The sequence below is a fragment of the Tasmannia lanceolata genome, unplaced genomic scaffold (genome assembly GCF_043159265.1).
Source record: "Tasmannia lanceolata isolate RefF3 unplaced genomic scaffold, GAP_Taslan_0.1 ptg000003l, whole genome shotgun sequence".
NCBI classification, from domain to species: domain Eukaryota; kingdom Viridiplantae; phylum Streptophyta; class Magnoliopsida; order Canellales; family Winteraceae; genus Tasmannia; species Tasmannia lanceolata.
This window is the reverse complement of record NW_027518680.1, coordinates 17,182,660-17,196,806: the sequence shown is the minus strand read 5'-3', so window position 1 is coordinate 17,196,806 and position 14,147 is coordinate 17,182,660. Positions and strand designations below refer to the sequence as shown.

Genomic DNA, 14,147 nt, shown 5'->3' with positions numbered 1-14,147 from the left:
TTCTACTCTGATTCTTCTTCCGACTGCGAAGGAGATCTGGGATCATACTGCAGTGACGTATTCTGGGGTTGAGAACATCACTCGTATATGTTCCACTTACTCTTAGTGGATACAGCTCCGTCGTGACGACATGTCTCTTGAAACTCATTACGGGAAGTTCATCTCTTTATGTCAGCAGCTTGATGTCTTTCTGCCACTTACTTCTGATATTAATGTTCTCCGGCGTCAACGGGAACAGATTCGAGTGCTGCACTATCTTGAGAGCCTAGGCCCAGAGTTTACCCATCTGCGCCATCAGATTCTTGGTTCTGGGAACATTCCTCCGTTGCGCGAGACTTACTTCCGAGCTCAGCAGTGCGTTAGCGAGACTCCCTCCCGCCCTACTTCTGATCGTTCGGCTCTTGCAGCATATGATGGTGGTGGTGGTACTCGTCCTTCTCGGGGTGGTGGTTCTTTTTCACGAGCTCGTGGCCGCGGTGGCCGTGGTGGTGGTCGTGTTGGGAGTGGGCGTGGTTGTCCTTATTGCCCCCACTGCCAGTGCGATGACCATGTCATTGAGACTTGTTACACATTGCACCCCGAGCTCAGGCCGCCTCGATCAGCTCACCTATGCACTTCTGTCCCATTTGACTCAGTTGTCTCTGCCCCTGCCTTGCCACCTGCTGATGACTCATTCTCCTTTACACTGGCAGACTATGAGGAGCTCCAGCGCCTTCGACAGAGTGCTTCACAGGCCACTGCGGGCTTTGACCAGCCAGGTAGTTCACATACTACATTACTTTCTAGCTCCGGGTCCTGGATCATTGACTCAGGAGCCTCGAACCATATGACTGGTAACTCATCGCAGCTCTCTTCTTTTCGCACTTTTCCATCTGCTTTTCAGTCCATTACTTTAGCTGATGGTTCCACTACCCCTATCACTGGTATTGGTACCACATGTCCTTCACCTAATCTTTCGCTATCTTCAGTATTGTGTGTACCTAAATTTCCTTTAAGTTTATTATCTGTTAGCCAAATTACGAAAAATCTTTCTTGCTCTATCTCATTCTTTCCATCTTACTGTCTTTTTTAGGATCTTTCGACTGGGAGGACGATTGGATCGGGTCGTGAGGTGGATGGCCTGTACCGTCTTGACTGTAGCCCCTCTTCGTCAGCTTTACACAGTTCAGTGGATGCCTTTCAGTGGCACTTTCGACTGGGTCACCCATCACTTCAGCTCCTCTGGGCGACATCCTTAGTTCCCTCTTCTGTCTGTCCATTTCATTGTCAGTCTTGTGAACTCGGAAAGCATCATAGACTGTCTTTCCCTTCTCGAGTTGTCACTAGAGTAGATAGTTTATTTCAGCTCGTTCATTGTAATGTATGGGGACCTTCTAGGGTCGCGTCGAATAATGGATTTCAGTATTTTGCTGTTTTTATTGATGATTACTCTCGAATGACTTGGTTGTATCTATTGAAAGACCGCTCCCACCGCTCCCAGGTCTTCTCTGCATTTCAAAATTTTCATAATGAAATAAAAAACCAGTTTAGTTGCAGTCTTAAATGTCTGCGTACTGATAATGCACGTGAGTTTTTGTCTGGTACTGGTGGCTTTCAGGATTATCTCTCCTCTCATGGCATTATCCATCAATCCTCTTGTGCATACAGCTCGGAGCAAAATGGTGTCGCCGAAGAAAAACTGCACTATCTACTTGAGGTGGCTCGCACTCTCCTCTTCCAGATGCATGTTCCTAAAACCTACTAGTCTGACGCCATTCTCACTGCTTGTTTCCTCTGCAATCATCTTCCATCTTCGGTGCTTCATGGTGATTCTCCATTTCACATCGTTTATCCACATCAGGATTCATTCCCTCTTACGCCCCGTGTCTTTGGCTGCGTTTGTTTTGTCCATCATTTGGGACCAAGCCGCGACAAGCTTGACCCTCGGTCAGAACGATGTGTTTTTCTAGGTAACTCTCGCACCCAGAAAGGATATAGTTGCTATAGTCCGCGTCTGCGCCGTTGGTATCTATCAGTTGATGTGACCTTTTTTGAATCAGAATCATTCTTTGGCTCTACCTCCGTTCCTCATGTTGTCAGAAAAGAACCTGATGTGACAATTTCTCTTCCTGTTCTCCCTCCTCTTCCTCCGACTTCCTTAGCACCTCCTCTTGCTTGCCCCACTGGACAGGTTGATTCGTGTGCTCCTAGGGTGGATCGTCCCCCTACTAAAGTCCAATATCAACGTCGTCAACAACAAGCACAACTTCCTCACACCGACAAATCGTCTTCACAGGCAGAGATCTCTGTACCCTCCTCAGGTACCTTCATTTCATGTAGTTGTTTCTGACTCTCCTATTGCTTCACGTACTCGTTCTCATTCTACTTCTCACCCCATTTCTAATTTTGTCTCTTATGATCGTCTAACTCTTCCTTTCAAAAGCTTTGTCTTGTCCGTGTCTTTTGCTGTGTTACCCCAGTCTCTGGATGAGGCTCTTCATCACCCAGGATGGCGAGCTGCAATGGATCTTGAAATGGGAGCTCTGCATTCTAATCACACATGGGATCTAGTTTCTCTACCTGCTGGTGCTCGTCCTGTAGGATGCCGTTGGGTGTTCTCCATTAAATATCTACCTGATGGCACCGTTGATCGACTGAAGGCTCGTCTGGTGGCCAAGGACTACACTTAGACATTCGGTGTCGACTATCATGAGACGTTTTCCCCAGTGGCGAAGATTCCTTCCGTTCGGGTTCTCCTCTCCCTTGAAGTAAATAATGGATGGCATCTTCACCAGTTAGATGTGAAAAACGCTTTTCTGCATGGCGACCTCCTTGAAGAGGTGTATATGGAGCAACCACCAGGTTATGTTGCTCAGGGGGAGTTGTCCTCATCAGTCTGTCGCCTCTGAAAAGCAATTTATGGGTTGAAGCAATCGCCGCGTGCATGGTTTGGCAGATTTAGCGAGGCAGTTATGAGGTTTGGCCTCAAGCAGTGTGGTGTGGATCACTCAGTATTCAGTCATCAGTCCTCAGCAGGATGCATTATGTTAATTGTATATGTCGATGACATCATTATTACAGGGAGTGACCCAGGGGGAATTCGGAAACTGAAAGCCTTCCTACAAAAAGAGTTCACGACAAAGGACTTGGGACGTCTCATATATTTTCTTGGGATAGAGGTTGCATATTCTTTTAGTGGTTTGTCTCTATCACAGAGGAAGTACGTTATGGATTTGTTAGAAGAGACAGGAAATCTTGGTGTGAAATTTGTACCTGCACCCATGGATCCAAATGTGAAGCTGGTTCCAGAAGAGGGTGAGTTGTTGAAGGATCCTGGTAGGTATAGAAGACTTGTGGGCAAACTTATATACCTTACGGTTACTCACCCTGATATATCCTATGCCGTTGGGGTGGTTAGCCAGTACATGGCCTCTCCTCGTACTTCGCATTGGAATGCAGTGGTTCAAATACTCAAATATCTGAAAGGTGCATCAGGAAAGGGATTATTATTCAAAAGACATGGTCATACACGAATTGAGGGGTTCTCAGATGCTGATTGGGCTGGATCCCCTGCGGATAGGAGACCGACTACCGGGTATTGTACCTTTGTTGGAGGTAACCTAGTTTCATGGAAAAGTAAGAAACAGGATGTCATCGCAAAATCAAGTGGAGAGGCAGAATACAGAGCCATGGCGCATACTACGACTGAGATTATTTGGTTGAGATCACTCCTAGCTGAGATTGGTATTGTGTTTCCTTCGCTGTCACAGTTGTATTGTGACAACAGAGCAGCTATCTATATTGCGACGAATCCGGTTTTTCATGAGAGAACAAAGCATATTGAAGTTGACTGTTATTTCATTCGTCAGAGAATCCAGAAAGGGGAGATACGCGATGTATTTACTCGTTCTGCAGAACAGTTGGCTGACATGTTTACCAAACCATTAAATAAATCAAAACTGAGTGACATATGTAACAAGCTAGGAATGTACAATTTATACATTCCAGCTTGAGAGGGAGTGTTAGAATAAGCCTATATGCCTATGGGCATTTTAGTCATTGTAGTTATTGTACAGCTTTTATTATATTAATAAAAGGGTGAGGGGGAGATACCCAACTTACACAATTTCTCTCCAATCTCTTTTGCAACATGGTTGAACATGTGTTTGAACCTAGAAATTTTGGCAGCGTATTTTATATTTCGGCGGCGTACGCGAGATTCCGGTGGCGTACCATATGGCTTGACCCGAAGGTGTTAATACACAAACCGAATACCGACAACGTTCCAGATAATCTTTAAAATTCGCGCGCGCTTTATATAAGGGAAACAACGTTTATACGTAATAACGACAACATCTATTTGAAAACATCAGTGCTATCCCCCTTTATTTGATGTGTATAGAGATAAGCCTGGAGAGGAAGTGAGGATTACCGGTGCAATTCCGTCAGCGTCCTATGCATTAACGGGGAACGAGAAAGGAATTAAATGCAGCCCCATTTTCTCATTAAGAAACACTAAGATAATGAAAAGGGGGCTGCAAATAGAATGATTGAGGTGTATTGCCTTCCACCAAATACAAGGAGGCTATTTGGGCTCTGATTATGTCAGGAAGGGCATTGGGGTCTTTTTTCCACCTGTTTTTGAAGAATTGTGCGTGTTTCGTCGATAAGATGAAAGGTGCCAGCGTTCCTCGTTCTGTACTTTCTCGTTGTTCACCATTCTTGGTTAGTGGTTCTCATTGTTAGTTCTTCACATTGTTCGGTGTTCCTTCTTCGTGTTCTTAGTCTGTTCTTCCTACAAATGTGTGTAGTCCTCTTGCGTAGTTTTATGCATTTATCGTGGTTTGCATTACAATCCACTTGTCATTGTCTCAGGCTAGATGCCCGGCCGTTAGCGTTGCTTTCAGCCTTGTCTTTTCAGGCGACGTGCTGTCCGCCGTCGGTCTTGTCTCTCCAGACGACAGTGGTCCCCGTCGTTAGCTGGTTATCTCTTCAAGCAATGTGTTGTCCACCGTCGGCCTTGTCTCTCCAGATGCATGGTGTCCCCGGTTGTTAGTTGGTTATTTCTTTAGGGCTCTGTTTGGTTGCAAAAAGCAAGGAAGACGGCTGAGCATTTTGAGGAATATGAAATACCAAATGTTGTTTGGTTGTCAATTTTTAGCTCAAATTCCATTGGACTACTAGACATGGAAGAGACATCATTATTAGCTTTTTGCTTAGGTGGCGCCTATGTGGCGGGATTGTCCCTTCTCCTACTTTTCCAATGCAAAACCTTGTTTTTTGTGGATTTTAGAGGGGAGAAGAGTAGAATATGTCTTGTCATGTGTAATCATTACTTTTTTCTCGCTTTCTCTCTCTTCTACTATTTATTTTGTTAATGACACCCCTCCATTCTCCACATGCTTTGACATCCAACCAAACACACTACCAAAATTCCCCTAATCGTCTCTAGACAAGTCTACACATATCCCACCTTTGTCACCTCCTTGTTGACTACTACTTCCACTAAAATCCCAGCTAACCAAACAGAGCCTAGGTGACGTGCTGCCCGTCGTCGGCCTTATCTCTCCTGACGACGATGTCCCCCGTCGTCAGTTAGTTATCTCTCTGGGTGACGTGCTGTCCACCGTTGTTGGTCGGTTGTCTCTCCAGACGACAGTGTCCCCCGTCGCTGGATGGTTGTCTCTTTGGGTAACGTGCTGTCCACCGCCGTTGGTCGGTTGTCTCTTCAGGTGACGTGCTGCCCGCCGTCGTTGGTTGGTTCCTCTCACCTTTATGGTGGTGGGAGTTCTTCTCTTGGCATTATGGTACTCAGCTGATGTCTCTACTCATGGTACTTCGCCGTTGCTCGTGTGCACGCCTTTGACGTGCTTATTTTGTTCAAGGATCGTTACTGTTTTCCCCTGCTGAGGCGCTTCTGTTCGATCGTTGATATCGTTGTTCGCCGTTGCTCTTTTTCAGGGGGAGGCCTTGTGGTGATCGCCCTTACTGTAGTGCTGATTCAGAGGGAGCTATTATCTTTGGTGGCCATTGATCATGTTGTTCTATTCACAGTTGCCGTTGCCATTTTTTTCACTATGCATTTCACCTCGCCAACTTGATGGAGAGTGTTGTACCAAGCTAGCTATGTCTATGAGATTATTGTCTTTCTTGTTGTATTGGTATCTTTAGTTGTTATTGTAGTTTTCTTTGTAACAAGCTGGAGTTCCATAGTATATACATTCCATCTTGAGGGGGAGTGTTGAAGAGTGTATAAGGGTATTGTAGTCATTCCATGTATTGTGAGGGGTATTATAGCATTTGTATCATGTTTCCCTAGTTGGGCCTCTATATACACATCATATTACATGGGAGCTACCAAGTGGAGGCTCTCCATTCTCTTTGTTCCTCTTCTTCTTCCTCTTTACGCTATCCTCATTCCTAACAATTACATTAAAAAGGAAACATAAAGATGGAGGAGAGGTTTCTTACATCGGAGGCATCTTTAATACACTCATCAATGGAGGGAAGCTTCCATCCAAGAGCTTAGAGCTCTCCAAAACTCTAAAATCTCAAACTCATGACAGAAAACTCAGACTTGAATTTCAGATCTAATACAGAACTTGAGTGATTACGTTAAAAAAGAAATATAAAGACGGAGGAAAGGTTTCTTACATCGAAGTCAATTTCATAGAGTCATCAATGGAGGGAAGCTTCCACTCCCAAGATCTTAGAGCTCTCCAAAACTCTTAACACAACTACATTTCAAGAAATCAAGAACTATCTAAAAATCCTAGCAGGACACCTATTTATAGGTGAGTTTCAAGAGCCAGCTAAGTGACATCTCATGGCCCGCTGTCATCTACAGCTAAGAGCCAACTAGCACTTGTTTAGGTGGCAGTATGGCCAGCGAAGTGCTAGCTCACTCATGTGCTGATGTGGCAATGAATTCCATGCATGCTATGGTTTCATAATTCAGTTGCCATCTTAAGCTTCCTTTCTTCAATTTTCTTGGAGTTCTTTGAGAGTCTTACAGTGCTCTTAAGAACTTTGTTTCTTCCCCCTTTGATTGAAAAAAACATATATATACAACTAGCCCTTAACTTTCCTGGTTTAGATCTACTTCAAGCTATGAAATGAGTCAAGGTGAAGATTGTTGGGATTGTATCTCGTTTCATACAGCTTGAGTGGAGCCATCTTAGTTTGACTAGGAGTGAGACTAGCTTGTAGGATTCCTTATTTTATTAAGAAACAAAGAGGAGACAGGACATGGGATTTCTCTTGAAGTTTTCCTATTTGGACCAGGAGAGAGAGAGAGAGAGAGAGAGAGAGAGAGGAGAGAGGAGAGAGAGAGAGAGAGAGAGAGAGAGAGAGAGAGAGAGAGACTTAGGTTAAGACCTAGTCTATACAAGGTATAGAATACCGAGACATAGGTTAAGACCTAGTCTATATAAGGTATAGAATACCGAGACATAGGTTAAGACCTAGTTTATATAAGGTATAGAATACCTTAAGCTTCTGGCCATGAGAGAAATGAATTTGTCATTTTTAAAAGAGAGAAAGAAATGATTTTCTATTGGTTTTCTCTTGTGTTGAAAAGAAGGGATTTTCTCTTGGCTATTTCTCTTGTGAAGAGAAGTGCAAGGTCTTGATTGAGAGAGAAGAAATGATTACGATTTTTGGGTTTTGGGTTAAACCTATTGTAATCGTCTGTTGTTTCTTTTTCTCATAGCGGAAGATCAATTCTTGCCCCATGAACGTAGGCATTACTGCCGAATCACATATCTCATGTGTTTGAGTATGTGTTTGCATCCTTATTATCATTCCATTTCTTTGCACATGATCGGATTGGGTTTTGCCTGTCAAATTTTTCCACACTATCAAGTTGTGATCAATGTCTATGGGTCAAACTTTTGGTCGCCTACGCGGGGCCCCAATAGTGATCGCTAGGACAAATTGACTGGTGACTGTTTGTAGCTCCAACAACAAGAAATCCGGGTATTGCCGGTGTATGTACACTGACAATCACAAAAAAACGCCGGTACAGTAGATTCAGTAGATTTATAGCGTCAGGCTTTTATGACCACCGGTAATTTGCATAAGTTTACCAGCAGTCCTTAAAAAACCACCAGTAAAATTTACTTTTGCCGGTGGACGGTGGTCAATCAGTCGAACCCGACTATTTTATTGTGAGATCAAGACAGTTTTCATACTGATACTGTCCTTGAAAGTCTGGGATGTATTTAGCCGTGGGTATTAGTACAGTTAAACTCTTACCCCATAAAGTGGCTAAAAAACTCTTCGCATGTTGAGATATTCCCATCATCCCAACTGTTGCATTCCATGCATATGTGAACTAAAAGTGCTCCTAGAATTGCAAGAGATTCTTACCAGAGGGAGTTTTGCAGCTGTTGCGAGGTGTATCACGGTGTCCCCATTGTTGTCAGGCAAGTTTATGAGGCCTCTAACGTCAACTGTTTCCACCAAAAACAGAACAGCCTCATACTGGTTGTTCCTCACGCTTAGATGTAGGACAGTTTCTCCCTCTTTTGTTAGCATCCAAACTTTTGAGACTTATGGAGAGAATCTCTTTGAGGATGGAAACTTGTCCTTTGGCTGCTGCTGAATGGAGAGGTGTTCTTCCCTCATTATCTCCTAGTAAACAGAGGTCTGAGTTGACTCTTAGAAACTCTCTCGTTACCTCCAAGTGCCCTTTTCTTGATGCTAAATGGAAGGGTGTCATTCCCTCATTATCTCTTAGGCAACAGAGGTCTGAGTCGACTCTTAGAAACTCTTTCGTTGCCTTTACGTGCCCTTTGCTAGGAGCTAAATGTAATGGAGAAAGTCCTTGCCCATCTCTTTTCTGTGCAAGATCTGGACGCACATTCAGTATTTCTCGAATGATACCTGTAAAAAGTAATAATTATCCAATAATTAGAAGTATGCATAGCTGTTTAGGCTATGTGTCGTGCCTCATTTCTTTTTCATTTGGTTAACAACTTACAGCTGGAGTGTTAGCATGGTATGACAAGAAAAATCATACTTTCACAACATAAGTGAGGGTAGCTTACATCTATCTCTGGTGTGAGTTGATTTTGCTGTGTTTTTTAATTTGGAAAGACCCCAAAGTGAGGCTAGCTTATTCCTTCTTTTTTTTTGGAAATTTGGTAAGCTGCTTCTCTTCTTTATTCTGCTGTAATAGTATTTATATTAGGGAAGATCCGAGTCAAATGTCGACTCTTGGCGTTTCATCAGGCTTCAGAACAGTTTCTAGTTAAGGTGACCTATTTATTTTTTGGTGGGGTAGTAGATGAAGTCTCTGTGGTGCTTCTTTGGCAGTGAAGTCTCTGTTTTAGTTCTGGCCTTTTTATAAACGACTAGTAACAAGAATTTTGGCAATGCATTGGTTAAAAGAGCCCCACAATGTGAACAATTTTGTTCCGATTGGAATAAAAAAACATGGTTATTATGGCTAAAAATTTAGGAAAATATCCAGAAATTGCATCAAATTTCAGAAATTGTTAGTGAATGGTGGTTGAATTTCGGTTCCCTACTTTATGGAGCCGTACAGTCCAAAAGACAATTTTGTCCTCAAATGCAAATATAGCATAGAAAAATGGTATCTTCTTCTTCTCTGGTTTTTCCTGTTTTTCATCTCTACAACTTGCAAGAGAAGGAAGGAGAAGGAAAAGGGAATGTCGGAAAAATGGAAAAGAAGAGGAAGGGAAAAAAAGGAGAATCAATGCCAGATAAAATAGAAGGTGGCGGAAAAATGGAAGGCGCCGGAAAATGGAAAAGAAGCGGAAGGAGGAGGAAAAAAAGAATAATTGATGCCGAAAAACTGAAAAAAAAAGAGGACAAAGAAGAATCAACACCAGAAAAAATGGAAAGGGAAAGGAAGAAGGGAAAGTTGGGGTCATCTAGGAAAACTTGGGGTCTTCTTGCTAAAAATTGGGCTCCTGGAAGAGGCTTGGTCCTTTCCAATGGATGGCAAACCATTAGAAATCCTATCACTCAAGCTCAAGAATACAAAAAGAATCCTGAAATTGTGGGACAAGGAGACATATCAAGATGCGTTCCAAAATATTAAAAAAGAGGAGGATGAAGTCCTCATTGCAGAAGCAACTCACCTCTACAACTCGAGCCAAGCCAATTCAAAAGCTCTCTTCGAAGCCAGATCTAAATTAAACGAAACCATCATCCATGAGAAAATCATCCTAAGGAAAAAATTAAAAGAGAATTGTCTCTAGGAAGGTGACAAAAAAAGCAGGTTCTTCCATGCTTTGTTGCACCACCAAAGGAAATTTGGAGGCATCTCTAAAATCAAACAAGAAAGAAACTGGATTTCAAATAGGAGCAGGATACGGTCCTAGCAAGTGAATTCTTTGCATCAGGGAGTAACGAAGGACTCAGATTTGCTCTATCTCATTCCTCCTCTGATTTCTAAACAGGACAACCAAATGCTATCAGCAGTGCCTTCGAAGAAAGAAATCAAAGAAGCAGTTTTCAACAGCCCTCTAGAGAGCTCCCCCGTTCTAGACAGGTTCTCCGGACTATTCTTCTCATCTTGGTGGGATAATATAACAACAGACCTAGTGGAAGCTGCCATCTCTTTCTTCAAAGGAGATAAACTATCTACACATTACTCCTCTACTTTTCTTGCCTTAATTCCAAAAACTGAAAAACCAAGACTATTCGGAATTCTGACTGATTAGGCTATGCAATATCTGTTACAAAATCTTTTCCAAACTTATGGTAACAAGACTTGCAAAAGCCTTGCCTAATCTAATACCTTTGGAACAAGGAGCGTCCGGTAAAGGTAGGTGGATATCAGACAATATCGGCATTCCCCATGATGATCTTCCTTAAGAAAAAAGTGAGAGGAGGAAATGTGATGCTAAAACTTGACATGGCTAAATCTTTGACAGGCTAAACTAGTAATTTCTATTAGAGCGATTTGGCTTCTCAGCAAAGTGGAGATCGCTTATAGCGGAGGCAACCCAAAACTGCTGGTTCTCTGTAGTGCTAAACGGGGAACCCCAGTGGAAGAGAGGGAAGAGCAGCCTACTACCTCAGGAACATGGGAAGCATTCCCATCACCCACTACTTGTTCACAGATGATATAGTAGTACTCTCCAATGGATGTAAGACAAGCCGCAATCAAATCATGAAATTCCTCTGAAGGTATGAAAAGTGCTCTAGCCAGAAAATCAACAAAGGCAAAAGTTGCTTCACAATACCGGACAAGTCCCTCCAGCAAGGAGAACAAGCAAAGCAACTTCAACGGTTTTTAGAAGCAAAAACTCTCCAGTCACCTCTCTGGGCATTCACAACATTCTTTGATAGCCTTATAGAAAAGATCCATACCTTATAAACCATGATGTTATCAAGCACTGCAATCCACATTTTTCTCGCAATAATCCCACCAAAATCAGTCCTCAAGCAGATTGATAGTCTTCTTTCCGATTTCTGGTGGGGTAATAGCGATTGCGGGTATAAAAAGTGTTGGAGAAGAACCAAAGTGAGAGAATAGAATGAGTTGAGGGCTTCTCCCTTCACTCAAGTATTTATATTAAGAGAGGAAAAGTGCAAAAGACAACCATGCTCTTATGGCATAACATACACACAAACACACACATACATAGCTATTCAACACTCCCCCTCAAGCTGGAATGTATATATTACACATTCCCAGCTTGTTACAAATATCAATAAACTTAGCTTTGCTCAATGGTTTGGTGAAGGTGTCGGCTAACTGATCGGCAGATCGAGTGAATGTAGTACGCAACATGCCCTGCTGGATCCTGTGTCTAATAAAGTGGCAGTCTACCTCAATATGTTTGGTACGCTCATGAAATACTGGATTGTTTGCAATATAGATAGCCGCCTTGTTATCACAATACAACTCTGCAGGAGAAGATGGAGGAAACCCAATCTCAGATAGAAGAGAACGTAGCCAAATGAGCTCACTACAAGTGTGAGACATGGCCCTGTACTCGGCTTCTGCACTTGACTTGGACACAACATTTTGCTTCTTGCTGCGCCAAGACACAAGATTTCCCCTGACATATGTTCAATATCCAGTAGTGGATCGTGTGTCAGCTGGAGATCCAGCCCAATCAACATCACAAAAGGCCTCTAATCTCATGTGACTATGTTTCTTGAAAAGTAGCCCTTCGCCTGGGGTACTTTTCAAGTAGCGAAGAAGATGCACCACAGCAGCCCAGTGAGAAGTGCGATGCTCACTCATAAATTGGCTAACTATTCCCACAGCATTGGAAATATCAGGACGAGTGACAGTGAGATATATGAGCTTTCCAACAAGTCTCCTATATCGGCCAGGATCCTCTAATAAGTCCCCCTCTTCTGGGAGAAGTTTAGTATTTGGTTCCATGGGGGTACTAGCAGGTTTGATCCCCAACGATCTAGTCTCATCCAAAAGATCCTACACATATTTCCACTGAGATAGGGAAACATTTGTACCTAAATAGGATACCTCAATCAATCCCGAAGAAGTATCGAAGACGACCAAGATCCTTTGTAGAGAACTGTGTCTGAAGGAACGTCTTCAATCGTTGAATGCCACAAGAGTCACTCCCTGTAATGATAATGTCATCTACATAGACTATGAGAATGACATATCCAGCATCAGACTTGAGGCTAAACACAGAGTGGTCTACCTCACATTGTTTCATACCATAGCTCATGAGAGAATCACTAAACTTGCCAAACCATGCACGAGGAGATTGTTTGAGGCCATATAATGACTTGCGAAGATGACAAACAGAGGAAGTGAACTCCCCCTGAGCAACATACCCTTGAGGTTGCTCCACACCTCCTCAACTAAATCACCATGGAGGAAGGCATTCTTGACATCAAGTTGATGAAGATGCCATCTATGATTGACGGCCAAAGATATAAAGACACAACCGAGGGAATTTTGGCAATAGGGGAGAAGGTCTCGGTATAATCAATCCCAAACGTCTGAGTGTATACTTTGGCGACCAACCGCGCCTTAAGGAGCTCAACAGAGCCATCGAGAAGGTACTTGATGGCATAAACCCAGCGGCATCCAACAAGATGGACGCCAGAAGGAGAAGGAACAAGATCCCAAGTGTGATTCGCCTAAAGGGCACTCATCTCAGCATCCATAGCACCACGCCACCCAGGGTGGGTAAGAGCTTCCTGTAAGGACCTAGGCAAGGAGACAAAGGACAAGGAAGACACAAAGCTGCGAAAAGTAGGAAAAATGATCATAAGATACATAAGAAGATATAGGATAGGCCGTAGTACGAGAGCGCGTACGAGATGCAATGGGAGAGTCTAAATGAGGTGCAGAAGGAGGAGGTAATACCTGAGAAATGGACGGCGGAGTCTCTGGCTAGGACGAGAGGGGCGCAGGTGGAGCTAGAGGTGATCTAGGGTGGGCATGACGCTGGTATACCTGCATAGGGCCAGATGTGGAAGGAGGAGTCGGCAGTGAAACTGACGGAGAGGGCATCGGGGTAGGGGTAGGAGGAACTCGATTAGGGAGAACCGGAAGTGGAAGCGGAAGCGAGTCCAGAGACACTGGAGGAGGAGAGGTAGGACTAGGAAAATAATGAACTGACTCAAAGAAGGTGACGTCAGCAGAGACAAAGCACCAACGAAGACAAGGACTATAACACCGATAGCCTTTCTGGTACGAGAGTATCCCAGAAAAACACACCTCTCAGCTCGGGGGTCTAGTTTGTCCACACTAGAACTCAGCTTGTGGACAAAGCACACACATCCAAATACACGAGGAGTAAGAGGGAAGTGGTCACCGTGCGGGTGAAGAACCTAGAAGGGAGAGCGAGTATCTAATACTGATGAGGGAAGACGTTTAGCAAGAAAACAAGAAGTAAGAATGCCATCACTCCAATACGTTTTAGGAACATGCATCAGAAAGAACAGAGTATTGTTAGCCCAAGGGTTCCCATGGGTTTAACTATTCATCTTTACCTTCTTGTTTTGATACTAGCAAACCCAAATTGAGTACTCTTTGTGGACTAATGTGTTGCTTTGTAGTGTTGTGCCTTAAACAAGAACTTCATATGTCATATCGCCATTACACAATACAACACAACATATGGCTTGAGGATCAACATGCACAAAGGATCCAAGAGAGCTTGCACACGATGAAGACATCATCCTTGGAAGATGTCCAA

The 14,147-nt window shown here is 43.4% G+C and overlaps 1 pseudogene across 1 annotated transcript in view; it reads right to left on the bottom strand.

The window, feature by feature from the left end:
• The window catches only part of LOC143861635 (uncharacterized), a 44,377-nt pseudogene that overhangs the window by 5,622 nt on the left and 24,608 nt on the right, over positions 1 to 14,147 (bottom strand). The window contains exon 2 of the transcript XR_013239980.1: positions 8,350 to 8,865. The product of XR_013239980.1 is annotated as an uncharacterized LOC143861635 (transcript). The remainder of the gene's footprint in view (positions 1 to 8,349; positions 8,866 to 14,147) is intronic.